This window comes from Protopterus annectens, chromosome 5.part0, assembly GCF_019279795.1.
Source record: "Protopterus annectens isolate FY-2018-M chromosome 5.part0, PAN1.0, whole genome shotgun sequence".
NCBI classification, from domain to species: Eukaryota; Metazoa; Chordata; order Ceratodontiformes; family Protopteridae; genus Protopterus; species Protopterus annectens.
This window is the reverse complement of record NC_056735.1, coordinates 929,086,894-929,110,283: the sequence shown is the minus strand read 5'-3', so window position 1 is coordinate 929,110,283 and position 23,390 is coordinate 929,086,894.

Sequence of the window (23,390 nt, the reverse complement as noted above, 5' to 3'; positions counted from 1 at the left end):
CCTTTCTTATATATGAAAAAGATAAATGAGCATTGCAGAAAGGTTACTGGGTTTATATCTGTGCATCAGTACTTTTTTCAGTGCATCCTATAACATAACTTTTACTCTGTGAGCATTTTATACATCAGACAGTTTTTTTAGTTTTCTTCAAATAAGCACATTTTAAGCTTCAATTCAGTACACACTTTGAAATTTCCTGTGTGCAAAATTCAAAATTGTCTGATAATTTTCTTAGACAGCCAGACTGACAGAATTTCTCTTAAGTCTTTCCCCAGATTTACTATTCCTCCGTGCAGGACTAGCTTAGTCCTGCATGGAGGCGGCCATTTAGGAGCAGGACAGTGGCGAGCCATGCATAATACTGAGGCTCGCTGCCTAAGCTCCTAGGCTTTCACAGAGTGTGTAAGAGTGCAGGGGGCATGTCTGAGAGCAGACCACTCAGAATAAACAAGCCCCTGCAATGAAGAATAGCAGAAAGGGGTATGAAATGAGTGAGACCGCTTACAGGTGACTGCATATCCCCACCAACAGTCCCCCTTGTGTACAACAGCAACAGTATATATATAAATAAAATGAAGAAACCCTTTTATTTCTTTTTAAAAATCCGAATAAAGCTAAGCGTAAGTGCATGGGTGTGCCCATCACTTACCTACAGTTAATGCAGCTTAAATGGCTGAAGAGCATAACAAGGAATATATATGCAAATGAAGCAACATAGCAATAGTGTAGTGGGCAGAGCATTCGGCTTACGCGCAGGCATTCCCAGTTCGATTCCCACTGCAACACGCTCTGTTTTCCATGGCAAAGCACATTATGATCAGTATTTATGTTGCAAAACCCACTAAATAACATATTGTTATAAACTGGAGTACTGCAAAAATGCATATGTAAGGTGTCAGTGTAAAAATGAATAAGGCACTAGTAAGCAGGTTTAAGCACAAATAAGCAGTAGTAGGCATATTTAAGCACTAGTAAGTGGGCTTAAGCCCGTTTGCACAGTGGTAAGCAATGCCTACACTGGCTAAGCAATTCTAAAGCTAACTGTCTGTAAGCAGATGTAACGGCAGGTTAGCAGTACTCACCGACATGCAAACCTGCTTACAACTGCTCAAAAGTGCCTTAATCACTCTGTATCCAATGGCCCTTGTTCTGCCCATCAACAAAATAAACAACCACATAGGTTTCAAACCCAGGACCCTATACACCAGAGTCACAGTAGTTAACCACCAAGCCATCACAGAAGTGCAAAAGAATGATGTATCAGCAAACAAGTCCTCACCATTGTATAACCAAACTGAAAATGCGAAAGGAATCAATATACAGTCATATGTTCCATAACCCACTACATAACATAAATATGTGAACTGGAGTACAGCAGTAAGCCCAGAAGTGAGGTGTAATTGTAATGGAGTGTTGAAGTCCCCAATAAAACACAAGGACCCCAAAGAGTGTATGCATACATTAATCGTGGATACTAGGCAGATATATAAGATGCAATGAATAAGAAATCAATGCCCAAAAGGAAATATAATGCAAAGTCTAATGTAAGCAATGCTAAGCATTGCACAGGCCAGCTTAAGAGGTGTAAGCAATGTGTAGACCAGCTAACTCATTGTGCCCAGTGGTATACCCCTTTAAACAATGCCAACACTAGGTAAGCAGGTTTGCCCATAGCTTAGCCTTTTCAAAACTGGTCAATCACAGAAAAGTGTGGGAAATCGGCCCTATTTAAACCCAAGAGGTGGGAATACATCTCATAACTGGTTGTAGCTTCCCCTTGCATGCACTATGAAAGTAAGGGGAGAAGGTGTGCACTTCCGGGCATAGCATTGGTGCATCCAGGAGTCCAAGGTCATGGCAGGACTCCTAGTTAAAGACCATGCTCAGAGAATGCTGCACGGCCAGTACCAGGGCTCCCAATATAAGGTGGAGGCCTAGGACTGTCTCGCTCGTGACCTCAATAGTGCCACTGGCATACCCCAAACTGGTAAGCAGGTCAGGCACCACTTTGCTAACCTGAAGTGGCGTAAGGGGGACCTCTTGGAGGAGTGGCTCCAAGAGGCTAGAGTGTCATGGGATGTTCCAGACATGTGTAAGTATCACCCCAGTATCTGTGTAATAATTGCCAGCTCAGGTATATCATGGATAGGTATGGCTAAATATTCCTCTTATGTCCCCCACAGCTGCATTGGAGCAGGCCATGAACCAGGAGGCCCATATAAGTCGCCTGGCAAGGTTGTGATACAAGGCAGGTCAGTGATACTCATGCATTTACTGACATAGGAAATAAAATTAAAAGTAGTTAATAAATTAATTGCTAGTATAAAACCTGTATTGTTCAAGGCAAGTACTGCATACACTAGAGAATATGGCAGTAACAGTCTCATATTGTTTGTAATCAATAAAAGTGTAATAGCCTGACAAAACAGGTCTAACTGCTGGACTGCATGTATATATCCTGGTATCATATGGTAATGCAGATATGCAATCATGTAATAGTACTGTGGTATTAAGCACTGTTACCCACACTGTTCTCCATCAATTGAATGTGTAGGAATGCCTGTATATGACAGGTGTAATCCCCAGAGACCATGTAGTACAACTGAGAGACACATAGACAGTAACAGGGAAAATGTAGACAACAAAAACTGACTAGCACATGCAACTAAGATGTGAACTGTTGCTTTTTTAGCACACACAGCCACGGTTCGAATCCTGCCAGTGGTAGTAGTCTGCATACCGACTCATACCCCACAACTGTACAGATATGTCCAGAATGTCTAGTAAAGTGACCCATATCTGTTGCCTATCAACCTGTAACTTAGGAAATCAGTAGAATGATCCCAGACGTATAGGCAGGAAAAAGGAAATACAACTGATTGACACACAGCTGTGAGAACAAAGCTGGCACACTAGCAACTCCCCAATACCTTATGTGACTAAGAAGCCACATATGATCAATTTACACCCTAACCTGTCAAGCTGTTGTCAGAGTGTGTATAGTAACAGAGTGAGATGCATGTGCATAATAGTAATGTGAACTCTGGTACTGTGTGTGGAAACATTCAGGTAGTGCTAATAAACATTCCTCCTACAGGTCTGTCAGATACCAACACTGTGCCCAGAAATACAAGAATGATATGCAGTTTCTCTGAGTAATGAGGTATTACCCATCACTGTCGCCCACACTGTCTAACAACATATAACTGTCTAGGAAATCTGTATATGAGTGTTGTAATACAAGATCAGAATGCAAAAGCACAGGGGATTAATAAGACAGAAAGCAGATAGGAGATATACAGCAATAGCTATATAGCAGACACAACTGTGATGGACAGTGTTTAAGTTGTAGCAGACACAGCCATGGTCTGAATCCTGGGAGTGAAATTAGGCTGCATGCAGATGCATACCCCACAACTGTACAGATGAGGCTAGAATGTCCAGTATATGTGCTCATATCTGCTGCCTGTCCCCCTGTCCCCCTGGTAAGTCTGTGGGATGATCCCAGATGTTTAGCCAGCAAAAAGGGAAAGCAAGTGATTGTCAAACATCATGAGAACACATCTGTCACTGTAGCAACCCCTGAAACTGTTAGGAGAGTAATATTTCAAGTATGTCCTATCTACACTCTCATGTTGTCAAGTTGTGACCAGAGTTTGTAAAGTAACAGAGTGAGATGTATGTGCATAATATGTATGTGCATAATACTAATGTGTAATCTGGAACTTTGTGTGGCAACATTGCTCCCACAGGTACGTTGGATACGAACACTGTGCTGAGAAATACAGACCATTATAACCTGTACTGGTACTGTCCACCCTGGTATTGTAGGGGATTGTGAGTGTTGCAGTTTCTCTGAATAATAAAGTATCAATGGTCACTGTCACCCATGCTGTGCTACATAATATAACTGTGTAGGAAAGCATACATATGTGTGTGTCAGGCCACTAAAGGTGGAAGAGGGCAATATTCTAGATATGTCCTGGCACACCAGCATATGGTCAACACATGGCCAGAGTCTGTGCAGAAAGAGTTGAATAGCATAGTGCAAAACATCAACCTGGAATCCAGGAGTATGTGTACAAACAGTCAGTAAGTGTTAACAAACATTCCCTCCTGGGGTATACCAGGTAATAGGTTTATACTGCAGGTAAAACCAGTTCATGTGTAATGATGATGACAGCCATATCACTGTCCAAACAAAGGCTATAGGGTAGTGTAGTAAGACTTGTAAGGTACAGATAACAGCACTGACTAGGAAAGTAATGTGGACTACATGAATATACTAGTTGTTAATTGACATCTCCCCCCCACCATATATCCAACAATAATCAACATACCCACCCCAACTGGTATGTAATGACTCTGATAATGTCCAATTATATGATAAATATTTTCATGGTTCCCATGTATGTGCAATATTGAATTATTCCAACATTGGTAGCAATGTGCCATCACTGTACCTGCATGATGTACTTATTACCATTGTAATCCCATATATGCATGTGTTCTGTTTGCTATGTAACTGTTCCATATCTGGTGTATGGGTTAATGGGAATATCTATGCATGCTGTTATACCTAACCCTGGAATGTGTTGACTATTACTAACCCACATATGATAATGAAATATAAACACCGTAACACACTTAGTAAGGCTGGTCCCAGCAGACCCACTGTCCCACCTCAGCTGGCTATGGCACCGGGCACCAGCATGTCTGGGGACCAACCCCAGACCTCCCTGTCCATTGGTCCTGCACCACCTTTGGGTGGAACCGCCTCATGGGATGGGGCTTGTCCCCCCCAGGAGTGGGCACAGACAGGCACCTGTCACCCGTCACCAGGTCGGGTCATGGTGCGTAGAGATCAACAAGCAGTTTGATGATTTTCTACACCAGCTCGAGGGCCATTTGTCGTGATTAGAGAGTCAGCCTGGCTCTGTGACTCAGCCCGCAGCACAGCCACCTTCGGGGCTGTGAAGGTGCAGTGGTGACTGCCCGTGGGAGGGGACATCAGTCCCACTGTTACCACTAGGAGGCTTGTGGGCTTCTGATATCCAAACAACCCTCCACATCAAGGTGTTTATACCCACATGTGTCATATACCACCCCATATGTGTCTTGTTTGTCTTGTCTGATAAACTACCCAACCTACATCCCCAAGTATACCTACTACCCCTCCCCAACATCCCAATCTAACCTGAAAAAAAAAAAAGGCAATCTGTTCCCACAAAAAAATCTCGCCCCATACATACCTGTCCATTTCACACACGTGTTCACTGGACACATGTAATCTGGTCTAATTGGCATCACAACTTATTATTGTTGTCCTCACCCGTCTCCCAGGGGTTTGAGTATCCAAATCTAACCCCAAATTCAGTGTATATGCACAGCTGTTGCTGCAGAAGAAATAGGCAGCTGTGGATCATCCCTACACCCTTACTGCACATCCCTGGCTATATTGCCTACTGTCTTTCCCTCTTTGTGCCCCTTATTTCACCAGTTTCCTATCAACTCATTTATCTTTTCTTTTAAAGAAATTAAAATGGGGGTAAGTGGGAGTAAACACTTTTAAGCAGCAGTAAGCGGGTTAAAGCCTGTTTGCACAGGGGTAAGCAATGCCTACACAGGTTAAGCAATTCAGAAGAGTATAAGAAACTGTAACCAAAAGTTAGCAGTGCTTACCTCCGTGCAAACCCACGCAAACCCACTTACAACTGCTTTAAAGTGCCTTAATCACTTATATCCAACGGCCCATGTTCTGCCAGCAACAAAATAAACAGCCTCTGCAAGGCTTGAACACAGGATCTTGCACACCATAGACAACATGATTTATCACTAAGCCATGCCAAATACACATAGCACTGATGTTTTCAAAAACATATCATCCAGCCCAGTCATGCAACAGTACAGAGAAAGTATTCCAACATTTAGATGTATGTGTGTGTGTAAATATATTAATATCTAAACAGATACAACATATCTATATCTATATATATATATATATATATATATATATATATATATATATATATATATAAATATATACATATATATATATATATATATATATATATATATATATATATATATATAAACATGTATATGAGCATATATACATGCAAATGCCTACATCGATACATATATATGTCTACACCTATATGTCTACAAATAGACAGCAAGTTACGTATATGTAAGCAGATATATATCTATGTAGGTATATACGGACATAGTTATATATATGTAAGCAGATATATATATATATATATATATATATATATATATATATATATATATATATATCGATATAGGTATATATGGCCATACATCTGTAAATAATAGTAGATTAACTAAAACATATATGTCCACATGCACCGTTAATGGGGTTGAGAGGCCCCAAACAATATACATCTTGTACAAATAGGTATACCCCTCCCACAGCCAAACACGTCCACTCTGCAATACACTACCAAGTGTTGCAGATCCAATAACCAGGACCTGACACAACATGGGCACAAGATGTTAATAGTACCACACCCCACCTGTATGATGTCAGGATGGTATTGGTAACATATCATGCAGTACAGTCTGCCTTCCATAGGAAATGTAAAATGTGGAAGCTGTCAACATTCCCAGTATACATATACACAGACACATATATGCAGATACAGATATACATATATATATATATATATATATATATATATATATTATATATACATATATATAGATATACATGTGACTACCCATACACATGCAAAGATATGTACAGTAAGTTACATATGTAGTAGGTGCACACAATATGGAACAGCCATTATGCCTACAGTTAACACCTTAACAACTGGACACTGTATGGGCCACCCATACAAATGACAATCGTTGCCTGAAACATATAGCCACAGAGAGGTTACAGGATAAAACACCACACACAGGTTTGCAGAAATGGAAAACCTTTATTTGTGTACTATTACAGTTTTATATGCTATGTAATATAGCTGTTCAGACACTGACATCCAACTACACAGAGTAATGCAACTGTGAAACAGTTATACTAATACAGTAGTCTGGAAAGGTTCACAGCTGTTGCTGTCCAGGCCAAGCCCTTCAAATTGTACAATAGTAAAGACAGACTGGGCCCCAGGATACCAAACAATCAATAGTAAGTAATGCAGGTGTATAGTTCTGCAGCCTCTATCTACACTCTGTACAAAATCACTTGGTGGTAAAGACTTCAGCTGACCAAATGGGATGTAACTGTTACATAATAAGGCATAACTGACATCATCACAAGCACAGTGACAAACAGAAAAGTCTGTATGGCAGGAGGCAATAGGCCTGCATTAACCCAATTTATGTAAGTAATGTAAATATAGGTGAATTATATGGTACTGTACATCCAGATACCTTAAGGCAACTCACGCCTGATACCCCCACATTTTGTCACAGCCTAGGTCATTTTTGGTGCACCCCCCCCTCCGACTCAATAATACATGGCCATATACCACTGTTACATAACCTGTCCTCTGGAGTGCATAAGGGCACATATGTATAGTGTAGGTGAAGCCCACACATATATGGCCCCAGCCCCACCATATGTGTGGGGGAGACAACAGCAGTGGACTGATGGAAGCAATGGCAGCCTGACATACTCAAATCCCACTACAGAACAACCCCTGACAGCACGTCATATGTGCAAAGCTTGGTATGTAGGTAGAGGACAGAGGTTGTAACACAGGCCCATATGTTGAAAACTGTTGCCATACACTAAGCAAGTCACTGGTGTTACAGGATAGTCTGCAACATACCCATAGTCAGGGAATTAAGGTTAGAAACATAAATGGATGTAGCCATGTACTGATAGCACTCAACACACACACTGCCAGTGAAATATCTGACAAAGGACCTGTGTGGTGGACAGACAAGACATGATAGGCACACCTCTGGCCGCCAAGAGGATAGGCCCACAGTTGAGAGCTATGCAGACAGACTGCATTCCAAGGTAAACTAGTATGTACACACACACCCTGTAACACCAGTACTATACAAAGTATAACACAACTCTACTCACACTCTGTCTGTAGTTCTGGAACCACCTACAAATATGTAGCTGGCCTGAGTGTGCCCATTCTCCTGTAAGAGGTATTGCTACCTGCTGTCTGTAACACTGATGCCTTCACACAGGAAGGATGTCCATCACACAGGAAAGGTAAAGGGACCACGCTCACATGATGTAGGGATTTATAGTAGGTGGCTGCCATGACAGTGGTAACTGGAAATACTACACAGCAAGCTGCATGCACTTAGCAAGTGGAGGACACTGATTGGTGCAGAGATCATCACCTGATCATGTGCTTCACTTACTAAAGCAAGGCTGCAATCTGTTCAAAGCAGCTCAATCCATTTACGAGAGAGAGAGAGAGACAGAGAGAGAGAGAGAGATACAGACAGAGAGACAGAGAGAAAAGAAAGAAAAGTCTCTGCAAAATTAAAGCCTACGTCAAAGGCATTTATCCAGCTGTCATTCAACAAGACATCATTCACACAACAGGTATGTGAGGTTTATAGACATGTAATAGAATGTAGTACCTGGTCCATCATAATGGGATAGATGATGTGGAATGATTTATATATGCCATCAGGTGTTGTTGTGATGATGTTCAACTGAACAACTGCTATGGAAAATAGTGTCTGTCCCTGTGGGTAGTAGGCCATAGCCATCAACTGTGCAGGTCAGCACTAACATACAAGATGTAAGCCATCATTGTGTGTGTTGTGTAATGGGAAGTATGTATATTATGTGGCCAATAGCAGATGGTGGAAGTAATGCTATTATGACGGACATGTGGGAGCCATGGCCCACCACTGGCAGGATACTCAGGTGAATCTGTAATGTAGCATGCTGGAATGTCATAGGTGTGTAATAGGGTTATCTGCAATCAGGTCCTACATATACCCCCCAATGTCAGGCAGTGTCCATATGTGGCACCTGTCTATGTTTAGCAAGGTAGAACAATGCAGCTGGGCAGGAAGGTGTTGTGAGATTGTGGTGCTGATGTCTGAATGTACCCCATCTATAAGTATGCATATGTGTACATATGTCACATATAAAATATATAAAGATATATATGTATATCAGCATGTATGTCCAGAAATATACATATACCCATGTGTAGACATATATATGTGCACATATATACAACATCACACATATCTACACGTTGTTTTATTTCATAATCTCGAATTACTGAAATCCCGAATTTCAGTAACCCAAAACTATAATGTCAAACCATTCACAAAACCGAAAACCACAATCCCGAATCACACAGTCACGAACATACATACACCATACACCACATAACACACACACCTTTCCACCCACAGCACACAAACAAGACAACCCTACACTACAGATAAGCAGAGGGCAAGCCCTACTGCACCCACCATGTGGGGGGGCAAGCCCCCCACACCCTTCTACTTATATATACCAACTCTGAGGTAGCACATGACATGAAAATAAAAAATCTCACACCACGATTCTCCACTCGCTTGGACACAAATACACATCACACATACACAAACACCAACAAATCCAACAATCACACTTACACCACCACTCACACTTACACCTCCCTACCATTACCCACACATACAACTTACAAAAACACACACAAACACTCACTCACCTGCAATTTCAGGCACCATAACACTACATGTGACTCACTGAAAATGCATAAGCGTGGATTCGAGATACTTGAATTCGCTCTTATGCACTTTTGGCATTTTGGTTTTAGACTTCATGGTCTCATGTTATTGAATTTCGAGATTTCAGTAATTCGAAATTAACCCTACACATATATAGATATATGCCTATATGCACATGTCTACATATATACAAACACTCACACAAACATATATGTATGTAAAGACATGCCCCCTATATTACTACCACAGTGATATGTCCTATGTTCCAGGCACCACTACACATAGCAATACACAGAGATATCTACAACTGCCAGTGTATGCAACATGGATGGGTATGTCACATGTTAGTCCCTTGTTGGGATCACATTGCCCCGTCTGTGATGTATGCAATGGGAATATGGGGAAGTATGGCAAGTACACATGTGGAGGTAGTCAGGATTGGTAGATATGGAGGACAGTTTACAGGTGTGGTATGTGACACATCTGGTGGGTAAACAGTGTGGATGGTGTGTGTGGTCTGTGATGTGGACGCCCCATGGGCCCCGATATGGGCAAAATGCGAACAAGCCTCCCACCCACTGCTACTCACAACAGCTGTCCACATCCTGAAGGTGCCTGGTCTCAAGGCTGAGCAGGAGGATCACATTGGCCCTGTGAATATGTACTGGGTGCCTCAAACTGATTTAGCACATCTCTCATGTGTCTGTGGAGCCCGGTATGGAACAGACCATAGACCTGAGCTCAGTGGACAGGAACATGTATGTGTTTGTGCCCTGAGGGAGGGGGCAACATCCCCTGGGTGGTTCCACCTGATGGTATTGCTAGAACAGTACATGAGGAGGCCCCTGGCTGGGACACACATGTGATATGGCCAGGTATCATGGGCAGATGGGTTTGGAGAGGTGGATCTGCTGGCCAATAGAACATATACATGTCATTGTGTCACTGTTATAGAACATATGTTGGTAGTAATAGTCTACACAATCCCGGTACATGTCCAACAGCATACATAGAGATCCCCAATAACACAGACTGTCAGATGTGCAGCAATCTCAGAGCAGCCATACCACTGGCATATATGTAACCATAGTGGCCTTGACAATGGCATGCAAGTGAATAGTCTGTAACACATCAGCAATGATAGTTTCAACACAGGGGACATGGCTACAATCACATAGCAGAAGGTGTGGTACAATACAATATCTGTCCAACCAGTAGATAAGCTGCAGCCATACCTAATGAGTTGTGTGCACAGTTTGTTGAGGCTGATAGGGTGCGGGGGGGGGGTGACAGAGATGTGTATTACGAACTATGGTAACCTTGCCGTATGAGTTGCTCAGACCAGTTTCCATCTTTATGTCTTTCAGCCAAGATGGCACAGGCAAGGTTGCCCACCTATTCTCATGGGGAGAATGAAGTGTTGATAGCACACATGATCCAGCACTATCCAGTGTTGTTTGGCAGGCACGCACATGAGCAGCAGGAGCGGATCGCCCTGTGGAACAACCTAGTCCACAGGGTCAATGATGGACTGCACAACTACAGTTATGAGCAGGTCAGGTATCATTGTATTGACCTGATTCGCAATGCAAGTTAGCGTGTTGCTGCAGTCCGGGGGGATCACCATGCCATCCATCCCCCCCCGACACATGTGGAGGAGCTCCTGGCTAGCCTCGTGGCACCTGCCCATCTGGACAGCCAACAACCCCTGGACTCCTTCGTGGAAGTGGGTGTCACCCACACCAGCTGAGGAGTGTGCAGGTAAGGACACAAGGCACATCACTAGACCACTGTTGTATAAACATCCACATTGGTACAGGTAGATCATGCATATCTGACATGTCATAGATATATTGTGTTGCTGCATTGTAGTGATAAACAGATGCCCAGATGTGGTAGTATTGTGGGAATGTACCATTGATGTATGGTAATACTGCACCCACCCTGTAGCACTGCCACATATGTGGCCACTGACATAGCATCTCTCACCCTCTTATGTAGGTCCCTCCGAGATACCAACAAGGCAGCATCCTGTAGCTGGTGGGTATGTTTTATGTATACGTTTGCCAACACACCGGGCATGTAATGGTGATGGTATATTCCATGCACACATCTAACACACCTACCCTGAATCCATACTGTACATGTGCATGCATTATTGATGTGAAGTGCACGGTCTGACAGGGGTGACCATGATGGGGTATTGGAAGGGTATGTCAGACACCTGCATGATAACTAACATCCTGTCATTGTGGAATGTGTCCACAGGTAGTAACATACTGGTGGTAGACATGGCCTACAGTAGTGACATGTTTGGAACAACACCCATATACAGTGCAACACCAGTGTATATACCTGTAGGACAATGGCAACTGCTGCAGAGATACTCTATGGCATAAGGCATTGCAGTAGTCCACATTATCAGCTGGGTGTATGCTGCAACATGTGGTGCTCAGTGTATGGGACACTGCAAAGTGACACACATGTGTAGGGCTTACTTGTCATGCATCTGCATAAAAGCTGAATGGGTGGGGTCTCAGCATGACACACCCAGTGCAATGCAGCAGGGATCCTAAGGATGGTAGGAATGGCTCTATCTGCACATAGTCAGGTTCAGGACCTGTGGCAGCCATAATCCTACCCACACAGCAATAGTGACAGCAGTGTGTGAATGCCATGGGATGTGCACATGAGTAGACCTTGCAATCATGCAGAATAGGGGGACATGTTTAGTGCAGACTGAACATACACTGGCAAATGCAGATGGCCCATGCTGGTATACCCCTGCCAGGAGCAGTGACTGCTGTAGTACACACAACAATAGGTGCAATAAACCATCATGATAAGGGTGCGCACATATGCCCACATAGTGTGTATGCATTGCGGTCAGCACCTGCACACCTAACACAATCTGTAGACGCTGCATGTGAAAGTACAGAACATATGTCACATATCGGGCTCGTGTACTGCTAAGATATGCGGTGATGTGGTCCCATGGCAGTTCAAGGATGTGTGTGTAAAATCAATACAGGTGTGTACACCCCCCATAGCTATGGTATGCTCTGATGGTTGTCAGTGTAAGAGTATTGCAGTGGTCCTACATGGTCTGTTGATGTTGACAGCTGTAAATCAGGCATCAAAGCATTCACCAATGACAACTCTCCACATATCATCCCAGGTATGTGCTGCTGAAAAGCATAGGGGCTGTGAGAAGTAAAGCTGACATAACTGGCACAGTACTACATATTTCACAATGGGTTGTACACCTGTGAGTTGTGGTGTGCAGTACATGGCAGGGTGCAGAACAGGTGCGCAGCAATACTGTGTACATGGGTGCAGTGGCATCCAGGGGAAGGGGCATCACCTTGTGACACAGCACATGCATCACACACATGTATACTGTTGCTAGCATGGATTGACTATAGCTGAATTGCATGCTGTCCTGTACCATATGTTCTGCATGTTGGCAGATGGGTAATAGGAGGACTGTGTGTACCATCATTGTGAAACCTCACCTGTATATGTGTGTGTGTGTGTGTGTGTGTGTGTGTGTGTGTGTGTGTGTGTGTGTGTGTGTGTGTGTGTGCTTGTGTGCATCCTGGTGGTTAGTTTGCCTGCAGGGTCATTCTGGTGAAGTGGAGGGAGGTAGATGCATGTAGGATGCATGTGTGCATGTGTGTATGTTTGTGCGTGTGGCCATGTATGCACATGTATGATTGTGGGATGTTCATATGCTGTACCTCCCTTTGGGACTGTGCAGTACATGGACATGGAATGCCACATTACACGCCAGGAATACCTGTCCTGTGTGTAATCACAGGACAGCAAATAGTATAATCTGGTCTGTAGCATGGAACAGGCATCCAGAAGGAAGGTAGACACCAGGCACACACTTAATATCACAGTCAGCAGAGAGGTCACCTACAACCTACTTATGCAGCTCTGCAGATGCATTGGGGAAGTACTAGTCAACACCAGGGAGTTTATCCAAATGTTACAGTTGTCACATGATAGGCTGAAGGAGGAGCATATCTGGCATGTACTGAGCATTACATACACATAACACACCAGTGTGAGATATTATGGATACAACATAGTAGCCCACACATATAGTGGTGATGCACATCATTTCCGGGCATACAGATGGTGCATACCAAATGACAGCAGTGAGGCCATGTAAATCAACTACACACAGGTCAGGCAGGTAAAGTAACAACAAGCCTTGTGTTGTGGCTGCTTGTGTGGGCATTTAGAGGACTGTGATGTTAATGAGTGGTATCAATGTGTGTATGTTAACAAGTGTGATGCAGGATGGGTTAACACATGGACATATATGTGGGACTGTCTGTAAAGCCATGGACAGGTAGGTATTACGGATGTGTGTGTGTGTGTGTGTGTGTGTGTGTGTGTGTGTGTGTGTGTGTGTGTGTGTGTGTGTGTGTGTGTGTGTCTGTGTGTGTGTGTGTGTGTGTGTGTGTGTGTGTGTGTGTGTGTGTGTGTGTGTGTGTGTGTGTGTGTGTGTGTGTGTGTGTGTGTGTGTGTGTGTGTGTGTGTGTGTGTGTGTGTGTGTGTGTGTGTGTATGTGTGTGTACTGTTAAGCAATGCTGTACAGGTTTTAAAGTGCATTCACTGTTTTCCCCCCACAGGTGGCGAGGTGGGTTAGGGTCCCTCCTGCATGCAATCTGATGTTGGTGTCCATACAGACACCAAAGATGGTTGCCGGGGGCCGACACTGCTCTAACATTTGACATCCCCCTTTCAGCCACCTCACCCCCACTCACAGTTTCAGTGACTATACACACCCCATCTCCAGTGGCCATAGTGTTGGGACAGCTGGCTTTCGGTGGCAGTGTACAGGAAAGTGTGGTAGCCATGCCTACTGTGTCCGATTGCAGAAGGCATAGCCAGATGTCTGGCAGGCCACCACATAGGCAGATGTCCCAGGGTGCTCATATTAGGGCTGTTGGGCATCATGCCTCTGGCAGAGATGACATAGCTGGTACCAGCAGAAGTATGTTTCAGGCTGTCATAGCGGTGCAGGCATGTATAGCACATTACCACAGACAGGGCCTGAGGCTGCAGAGAGCTGCTCTCACATCTTCAAATGGCAATGCCTGTGAACTGGCTGGTGCCATCCTTGTTTTAACTGAGTTCATGGATAGACGGTCTGGTGAAATGAAGGCACTCATTGACCGTGGTCTGTGCATGCTTGAAAGTGTGGTGGGAGTGCAGCGATGGCTGTGTGGATGTAAGTCAGCAATGCTAACAGCTGGTAGTCAACGTGGATGTGCAAGGACACCAAGGGGCTCACGTTGTTGCAGTAGCAGCCCCAGCATTGCAGGGGGTGTGCTGTCCACATCACTCCACAGCAGGCCATTCCTGGGCATTCCCAGGAGGGATCTGGTAACAGCAGCCAAATGTCATCAGCAGGTGAGAGTAGCACATTGAGGCCTGTACCTGGACATGCCCACAGATCCCCTTGCAGGCACAGTCCACATGTCCGTGGCCGGAGGCAGTGAACTGCCACCCTGCCAGGTATGGGCTGCAGCTGTCCATAAACAGCTGTGTAGGGCAGTCACATGGCAGAACTGTGTGCATGCATACCCACACACTATGCAAACACACCTTGGGCATCCCCATACCCACACACACATCACCTTGTCCAGCTCCCCACAGTACACCCCTCACCCACACACATGGTGTCAAATATATGGCCCACCTTCGGCCTCTGGCAAACCAACACCACACCCTGTGCATATGATGATTCCTGTGCCCCATCAATGTCATCCATAGCATCGATGTAGGGACAGGCTGATATGGTTCTGATGCACACGGTGACTATACAACAGTGTACTACAGTACTGCAGTGTAATATGTTGTAGGGCGTAGAGTGTAAGGCATATTTGGTAGGTAGTTTAGCCATCAAGAAATGATGCCTTATAGCTGTTAGTAACACTGGTTGGTTGTGGTCTCTATAATGTTATCCATTTTTGTTATAGGTGGACATGTGTCAGCACTAGGATGCCTTGTGCATATGATGATACCTGTGCCACATCCCTGTCATCCATACCATCAATGCAGGGACAGGCTGATATGGTTCTGATGTACACGGTGACTGTACAACAGTGTACCACAGTACTGTAGTGTAACATGTTGTAGGGAGTAGAGTGTAAGGCATATTTTGCAGGTAGTGTAGCCATCCAGCAATGATGCATTATACCTGTTAGTGACACTGGTTGATTGCCGTCCCTATAAAGTTATCCATTTGTGTTATAGGTGTACATGTGTCAGCATGAGGATGGTCTGCAGTCATATTCCACAATGGGGTATGTCACTGTGCTGACACCATGGCTGTGACATATCTGGGGTACAGTCAAACACATTTCACAGGTTACTAAACAGGTTATTGCCTGTGCCACATGGACAGGTGGCCCACTGAGCCACGAATACCCTACAACCTGATGTAGATCCATCCACATACATGCACACTGTTACTTGGCAACACTGGGACTAGACCCCTACCTAGCTATGTCATGATACTGATGTGTGTGGCTTACATTGCACACACTGCACAGCGTTTAGGGTGAGGTGTGTCCCAGGTTACATGGTACATGCAGAACATCCCCCGACATGTACAGTATGCTAATGGGGGATGTAATTGGTGTATTTGGATGATACGTAGTGTGACATACCGTCATATACACATTTACAGACACATAACAGCCAGACACACATCTGAGATACCAGGGCCTATCACTGCTAACTAACATGACCGTGTCTCCAATGTGTTCAGGTAGGCTGCTCACATCACATGCATAACTCACTTGGATTGTGGTAACAGTTACCTGTATGATTGATGGTGACAGTGGTAACCATAACGTAATACATGGGACATATACCTGGTGTACCTTGGTGTAATAACAGTGTACACAGCACCCAAATCCCCCACTGGATATTGTACTCCCTGAAACTCATGATGACACTCTGTCATACCCACCATCATGCATTGGCCGCAACTGCGATACAACCCATAGTGTACCCCAACATTGGTACTACAGGGATAGGTATCACATGCACATGCCACATATGTAGTAGGGCATAAATCAAGCATAGGTTGCCTGTACATATCCCAGCTGGATACCTGCCACCTGCACATTTGTACAGGGACTGACAGTCATCAGTTTGGCAGGTAGCTATACATTAGCATGAGTGTGTTGACAGACCATTAAGGGGAATATACTGTGACACAGCTCACACACTAGGGATACAACAGGGAGGCCTTGGTCTCCAGCCATGCTCGCAGGTGTGCCTGTTGTCAGTACTACATTAAGCACTCCGCTCTTGCCTGGGTTAGCACTGTCAACAGTAGTACTGCCATGATATACTACATGCCCAGTGTGACAGCACATACCCTGGGCTACTACACCTGTATGCAACACATTCACATAGATAACAGTGCTGTACAGGCCTCATATATGTCTGTGTCCCACACATGACACTCACACCCCTTGCTACTGTAATGACAGCACATAGGTGCATGTTTTGTACATGGCATTACATACACTTATTACAGGTTATCAAATGGGTTGTGTGTCCTGGTTACCAGGGCTAAGTTATGCTTAGCAAATATCAACATTGCTGCAATATAACAGCTAAGCTGACTTGCGCTGTGGTAGAAGTAATTCTTCTTGATCCCATCCTATCTAATGTTACATGCTGCTCCACTGTATGTTACCATATTGGCTTACATGTTTGTAGGGCCATACACACACATGTCCCATACCACAGACAGGCATGAGACCACACTGTGTAGTGGCCCAGTATATGTTGGGTTAGTGTGTGAGTGGCACATATGAGGATGGTGTTGATCAGATAGTCCATATACTGTAATATTATACTAGCTTACCATATGTGGCTGTGGCTCTGTTCACACTGGTTGTGGTTATGCACTTTCACACAGGTGTATCTTACCCTGTGCTGTGAAATTCCTGTAGAGCCTGCTATATATGCAGATACATGTGCATTCCCCCACATTCCCCCACAGGAGATGTAGGCCAGTGTTGAGCCAGTCTGCCTGTAGCCTGCACAGTGCTTTGTTACATGCCTAGCAGCTAAGTGTACTTACCCAATGAGATGTCATGTCCAGATACTTGCCAAAAGTCTGTACACAGGTTAAAGTACATATTAACAATACACACACTGTCAACATTCACCATAAGTACATAGACCTCAGTATTGTACAAACAACCACAGAATGTCCAGGTTATGTCATCAAATATAACCCTACTGTATATAACATGTGTAGTAGTCTGATATCTCACTGGCTTGTTATCAGATATGATGACACTAATTATGGTGTACAGCACATATGCACCTCTTAATGCATGACATATGTACAAAGGTTGACAGAGCTGCGGCTGGAAGCACATACACAGGGCCAATATTGACATGTTGCTGTGATAACCTCATACATTTACTGTTGTAACAGGGTTTGTTGCAATATATGTCCTATGAGGGATATGAAGTCAGTAACTGTCATGGCTTTCACCATCTACAGACTACAATACTCATACTGCCTTATGCAGTTCACAGATAGTTGATCTGTGGGTAACACATGAAAACAAAGGCATCACTCTCTGCCCCGACTGCAGATGAACCTACAGATGGGGATTCTTCATAAACATAGAACTGACATGGCAGGTATTAAAACATGTAGGACAGCCATATCCACATACACCGTGTTAAACCAACATTACTCCAAATGCAGTATAGCAGCACTTACAGTCTGTAGTCAGGTCAGGCACATCCTCCTCCTGTGTGTTGCCCTGTTTCCACAGTGTATGTTGTTAGAGGTAAATCCCCAATCCATCTGAAATACTGTTTGCCAAACAACAGATCGAGCTCCTGCTCACAGTGAATGAAAAGGCCCAACACCAACATGATGTTCCTAGATGTTGGAGTTTGTTTCCATGAAATTGGCTATGGGAATGTTACCACAGCTGTTCTACATGCAATCAGCTAGGGGAGGGATGCAATTAATGCAGAGGCCATCAGCTGATCATGAGCATCATGAGCATCACTTAAAATACACATGCTGCTACCTAAGCAAAGCGAGTGTAGGTCTCCACATCCACAAGAGAGGCAGTGAGAGAGGCAGACACAGGCAAAGACAAGTCAGGGAGGGGTGGGAGAGTAAAACTTAAGCATGCTTGTGTCACACACCTACCAGCACAGGGTATCAAACCCCTGCCGACTATGTAGTGCTATCACATTTTTATGCAGTTATTGGATGCACCACATTTATTACATGTCGTGGAGCCCTCAGAACATATATGTGATGGTGAGTGACATCTACAACAGGGATATGGTAGCTATATGGTAGGTGTAGTACACGTGCCTGCCCACATGAACAGGTGCCAGCGTCAACAGCCACATTCTCACAGGGACGCACACACATTGACACACTTGGCAGGGCCAGGAATACAACTCATCACTAGTGAGATTGCCTCAACACGTTACTGTGCAGGTATCACATGCACCACAGGGGTCATACGGAGGTTATATGGGCAGAGGGTATGGGGAGGTGTCTGACATCAGACAGCAAGCTTCATTATGCCAATGGGGGTTGTAATGAGTGTGAATGTGAACATACACACCATACCACACACACACACACACACACACACACACACACACACACACACACACACACACACACACACACACACACACACACAGTACTGACATGCATGGGTGCATTGATTCACGGGTGCATAGTGGTCAACTGTGCCAGATGGCTATACAAGGCTAGGTGATGGGTATACCTTAGCATCAGGCCACAATACAATGGTCTACATTGTGGCTCTGGGCTGTAGTTTCTGGATTTGCCCACACAGGTGGGTATTGTATTCACCATCCAGTCACCTGGGTGACTATTGCATGTGACCAATGCTGTGCATTGCTTGCCATGTATGTGTTCCTTAGTCCATGACATGGACGGTGTCTGTGATGTGCATACCTCCCAAATGCATGTACAGTGACATGTGGAACTGTACCTGGCGTGTCTGGCCCATGTTGTGTACACAGACCATCATCAGATGTGTCAGTCCTGGCCTCATGTGGCGGGAACTGGTAATGGACAGCAGGTTTACCCTGCACCTGCATTGATAGCATGCTAGCAGTATTCCCTGGTGTCAGTGGTATCTGCTTATATGGGACATGTTTTCAGGCATGGTATGTCCTTTCTGGGTCACATTTGATGGCACCACAGGTGTTGCAGGTGTCCATTGGGGAACATGAGGAAGGTGCACTGTCTGCGTGTGTGTGCCTATTAGACAGATGGACAGGGTGCCATGCCCTCTGTAGGCCACTGCAATCACTCCACAGTTACTATCAGTGGGCAATATACAGTGTACTACCAACATAGCGGCTGTTGCCTAGGCAAGTGTGTGTGTGTATGAGACATGGGTTGAGAGTGTTCTCTGGCTAATACTAGGGTTGTTAACTTTGTTTGCCTGGCCTTGACATCACATGTATGGGCATGGATTTGCACCCCAGCCTCTCAGCTATTTCACATCTGTTATCCCTGTATGGTGGACATTGTGATATATACTATGGCCACCATATAAGAAATTTGCAAAACCCGCTCCACATTGGGCCCAGTTATTACACACTCACACCCACCTCCACACAGGATACGAGTTACAAACACAGACACACACCCACACACACACACACACACACACACACACACACACACACACACACTCACACACACACACACACACACACACACACACACACACACAGACACACACACACACAAACACCTGTCATGTCTGGGATTAGAACTCCTACCTAACTAATTTATTACACTACAGCAGTACGCAGTTATAGAACCCGCCATGGAGATTAGTGGAGCATTCCTTCCCCAAAGGTGTATATCACATTGGATGACATCCACAGGATTGCCAAAGTAGGACATTCAAATTGTAGTGAGTGTGGCTAGGCTAAAATGCATTGCTCCCTACACCGACATTGAAACACACACAAAAAATCCCCAACTGACATGTGTGGGTATAAAACCCCTAACAGAGGTCTATATCACACTACAGCATGAAGCTGTTATAGGATGCACCACAGGGATTACTGGAGAACTCCTTCCCAAAGGTGTATTTCACATTGCATGACATCAGCAGGATTGCCAAAGTAGGGCATTCAAATTGTAATGAGTGTGGCTAGGCTAAAATGCACTGCTCCCTACACAGACATTGAAACACAATCAAAACATCTACAACTGACATGTGTGGGTATAGAACCCCTAACAGAGGTCTATGTCACACTACAGCATGAAGCTGTTATAGTACGCAGCATGGGGATTACTGAAGAATATCTTCCGCAAAGGTGTATTTCACAGTGAATGACATCAGCAGGATTACCAAAGTAGGGCATTTGAAATGTACTGAGTGTGACTAGCCTAAAATGCATTGCTCCCTGCACAGACATTGAAACACACTCATCCAGAACTGCCATTGGAGGGAATAGAACCCTACCAGAGTTCTATATCACACTACAGCAGTGCACAGTTATGGCATGCACTATGGAGATTACTGGGCTACATCCTTCCCAGAGGTGTATTTCTAGGTGGATGACTTCAGCAGCCTTACTAAAGTAGAGCATTCAAATTGTATGTATTGTGACTACCCATAAAATCATTTTCTCTACACAGAGTCAGACACACAAACACACACACACACACACACACACACACACACACACACACACACACACACACACACACACACACACACACACACACATGCCATGTCTGGGATTAGAACTCCTACCTAACTAATTTGTCATACTACAGTAGTACACAGTTATAGGATGTGTTATGGAGATTACTGGGCTACTACCTTCTCAGAGGTGTATTTCTAGGTGGATGACATTAGCAGCCTTACCAAAGTAGAGCATTTCAATTGTAAGGAATGTGACTACCCTAAAAAGCATTGCTCTGTACACAGACACACACACAAACACACACAGTTGCCATGTCTGGGATTGGAACTCCTACCTAACTAGTTTATCACACTACAGCAGTACATAGTTATGGGGCACACCAAGGAGATTACTGGGCTACACCTCTCCCAAAGGTGTATTTCACAGTGGATAACCTCAGCAGGCTTGTCATAGTAGTGTTATGGGGAGGGCAGTGTGTGTGCATGGGCCATAACCCATTCATCTAGAGGTTGGCCCACCACATGCGGGCACACACAGGGTCATTTTTTACGGGTACGTGTATACAGCTGCTAGATGACTACTTCCTTGTACAGTCATGTTGCACAGCTAGCACATGCACCACATTGTTTGTAATGCTGACAGATACCAGTGGCTAGTATCTGCAGTGAGTGACATCTGACCATCATATGGTTGGGGCCCTTTGGCTGTGTGCTGGGTGAGACAGGCCTGGATGGCTTCTAGTCACAGTCACCCTCTTACACACAACTATGTACGTCTACCTTTGGCTTATTATAGTGTGTTGTCCTTACATATATGTCTGCATTCCTATCCACTGTGTGTGCAAGGCATGAATGGTGCATACTGACGAATGTCTGCACTAACATATGTGACTGCCAGATATGTCTGGTCCACTGGTGTTTGTAGACATGGCCTTCATTTCTCTAAGTGTGTGAGCATGCCCAGTATGCCAGTGTGTACTTAATGTGTGGATCGAGTCCAGGTAGTTTGTACTGCAGTGCTGAACTTTGTGTTGTACACCTACAGGTAGCATGCTGTTTCTGCAGGGTATCCGTCGATCATTTGGCATTGACTGTTAATATATTTCTGCATAGGATGGGGGACACACCTGACTATTTTGATATTTCTACACAGGATTGGGAGGGCACACCTGGCTGTTACTACATTTCTACATAGGATAGGGGGGCACACCTGCCTATTTCTACATTTCTACACAGGATTGGGGGGCACACCTGACTGTTATTACATTACTATGTAGGATGGGGGGCACACCTATTTCTACATTTCTACACAGGATTGGGGGGGGCACACCTGACTGTTATTACATTACTACATAGGATGGGGGGCACACCTGACACTCGTACACATTTGCTTTGACTGTACCAATATGCCACATACTCCATTTCGTTCTGTATTCTTACCTATCATGCTAACTAGAGGCATGCCAGTGTACTGCAGATCTTAGCTTTGGCTGTCCTACATATTAATGTCTGACTTCCTATCCTTCAGAACTAACATCCCACTGCTTGACCTGCTGTAGTCTGTCTGTGTAGGCCTAGGGGAGGTAGTTACCCATAACCATCATTCAGAGGCCATAGCACAGACTTTGTTTGGGTTTGTCTACACCTGTCCTGCTGGCTGAGACTGTTGTTGGGTATGTGAACCACCCTGACTGGCATGTATGAGTCATATGGACACACATGTCACCTAGCACATTTCCTGCAGTGGATTTTGTCACCCTGTGTAGTACTGGCTACTATGGAGACTCTAGTATGTGTTAAAGATGTCATGGTGCCACTATGGGTGTCTACTTTCTGCTGCCATAGCATTCAGCCACCCAATTCCCTTGCATGCTCACATCCATAGCATAGATACAGATAATGATGCATTCTACTCCATTTGGCAATTGCTAGGTTGATTGACTTACCTTGTGG